This window comes from Nannospalax galili, unplaced genomic scaffold (genome assembly GCF_000622305.1).
Source record: "Nannospalax galili isolate Female #2095 unplaced genomic scaffold, S.galili_v1.0 scaffold1176, whole genome shotgun sequence".
NCBI classification, from domain to species: domain Eukaryota; kingdom Metazoa; phylum Chordata; class Mammalia; order Rodentia; family Spalacidae; genus Nannospalax; species Nannospalax galili.
This window is the reverse complement of record NW_008338883.1, coordinates 206,585-208,976: the sequence shown is the minus strand read 5'-3', so window position 1 is coordinate 208,976 and position 2,392 is coordinate 206,585. Positions and strand designations below refer to the sequence as shown.

The 2,392-nt window shown below is 50.4% G+C and overlaps 1 pseudogene across 1 annotated transcript; it reads right to left on the bottom strand.

Moving 5' to 3' along the window:
* Nucleotides 1–323: 323 nt before the first annotated feature.
* LOC103734461 lies at nucleotides 324–1,545 on the bottom strand (annotated as a pseudogene). Its single transcript, XR_001872447.1, has one exon. The product of XR_001872447.1 is annotated as a peptidyl-prolyl cis-trans isomerase FKBP8 pseudogene (transcript).
* Between the last annotated feature and the right edge of the window lie 847 nt (nucleotides 1,546–2,392).

The window sequence follows — 2,392 nt, the reverse complement described above, 5'->3', positions numbered from 1 at the left end:
CATTTAATTTTTTTGAGGGGTTCAGCTTTATTTCACTGGAGGTGGGGGGGGTGCCATTGGACAGAGAGAGGCGAAGACCTGACCCCAGAGGGTAATGGCATGTGTAGGGAAACTGAATCTGGAGGTACAAGCCCCCCTCCCACTGGGCTGCACCCCATGTTCCCCCTTTAGGGCCTTAGTCCCTCTTGTTTGTTGGGGTGTGTGATCCTCAATCCTTGCTGTCCCGACCCAGAGGAGGGGGCTGGGGCAGAGAGGGCAGTGGACAGGGAGCCTAGGGGACTTACAGAGTGCAGGGCAGGGTCTACGGTGCAAAAAGGGGGTGGTCAGTTTCTGATAGCAACGACCACAGAGAGAGCCACGCCCTCCATGGCCAAGGCAGTTGCCTCAAACAGCCACTTCCACAGGATGGACCGGGTCCCTTTTCCAGGATACTTAGCAGGCAGCCGGCACTGGTTGTCCAGCGTCTTCTGGTATACTGCAGTCTCTGAGATCGTTTTGCAGCATGCTTCTTCACCAGCTTCGAGAGTTCCGAGTGGATTGCCTTGTTGGAAGGCTCCAGCTTCAGGGCGGCCCTCAGGATGGGGATGGCCTCACTGTGCTCACCCTGCTGAGCCAGCACCTTGCCCTTGCGGAGCCTTGATGTGTCTCGCTGTTGCTCCAACACCAGGCTGCAGGAGCCCAGCGCCATGCGGTGGTGGTCCAGCTTCAGCTGTGATGCCCACAGGTTGTTCAAACGCTTCACCTTGAACTGCATCAGCTACTCCTCCTCCTCAAAGGACGTGTCCACTTTGGTGCTGAAGGTGATGGCCTTGATGGCCAGGTCATAGGAGTTGGCAGCCAGCACAAAGTCAGCCTGCTGGTAGTGGGCGTTGGCAACTTCCTCTTCCAGTTGGCCAGGGCCACACGCTCCTGGCTGCTCAGCAGCTCCAGGTCAGGGCCATCCTCAGCCGTCTTCAGGGTGACCCCCAGGCACAGGGCTGCATGCGGAGGTGGGGCGGAGGGGTGTGGGGGGGTGACACATGGGCTCCTGATGCCCTGGGGGCCATAGCAATACTTAAAGACAGCAGTCACCACGGCCACCTCACCCACATCCATGAGCAGAACGCTGAGGTCCAAGGCCTGGATAACATCGCAGTCTCCCAGCATGAAGGACAGCTCTGGCTCCTCCTGCACACTTACCAGGGACATCTGCAGGTGCACAGTCACCACCTGGTCTTTGAGTGGGCAGCGGAGCCCTGTGGCCCCAGACTAGTGTCTTCTTCCTCAGGAGTCCATTCCCAAGGATGTCCAGTCTGCTGGGGCTGGCTCAGGCTCTGTGGTTGCCAGGAACTCCGGAGCCAGAACTCCTGGCTTCTCAGCCTCCTCCAGTGTCAGCTGTCCTATGTCCTCCAGTGGTGGCAGCCTGCTCAGATCACTGTCCTCTTCATCCTTTTCTTCCTCCCCATAAGCATCTTCAACCCCATCCAACACCTGAAAGTCCTCCAGTGGTCTTACCCCAGCAGGAGGCTGAGTAGCAGGCTCCTAGGGCTCAGCCCAGGATGCCATGCTGCTTGGAGGTTAGGAACTGGCCCTACTGCTCAGGGGACTCTGCCTTATTTATTTATTTTTTATGTGTATGAGTGTTTTACCTATATGTATATATGTGTGCCACATGCATGCAGTGCTCATGGAGGTCATATCCCCTGGAACTGGAGTTACACATGGTTGTGAGCTACTACTATATGTGTGCTGGAAAGTGAATACCAGTCCTCTGTGCTCTTAACCACTGAGTCATCTCTGCAGCCTCTCATCAACTACCTTTTAACATGGTGCTAAGAAGTTACAGTGGAGAAAGGAAGGGCAACCTTTTAAAGAAATGGTATTGAGAAAATTGCATATACACACGCAAAAAACTGAAAAGCCAAAATGTATTTGATTCCTAAATGTTAGACTCCCAGTGAAACTTCTAGAAAGAAATAAGAGAAAAGTACCATAACTTTAATGTCAGCTTTATTTATTAATTTATTATTTGTATCTATTTGATGGTGTTGGACATCAAAATCACAAGCAGCAAAAACAAAAACATGAACCTATAGATTATGAGAAAATAATAGAAAAAAATAGCTTAAAAAATGGCAAATGGTCTGAAAAAACATGACTCCTTAAAAAACATACAAATGACCAAGAAGTATGTAAAACAAGCTGTTTGATGTCACAAACTTTCAAGAAAATTCAAATGAACACCGCATTACTCATTGTTAGATGGCCTTTAGCAAGGATGTTGAGAGAAGTGTGTGCAAAGTGTATAGAGAAAGGAACTCTGCATATTCTTTGTGGAAATATAGTCAGTGCATCTTTAGTGTAAATAGTATAGAAGATTCCTAAAGAAATAGAAACTGGAGGCTAGAGAGCT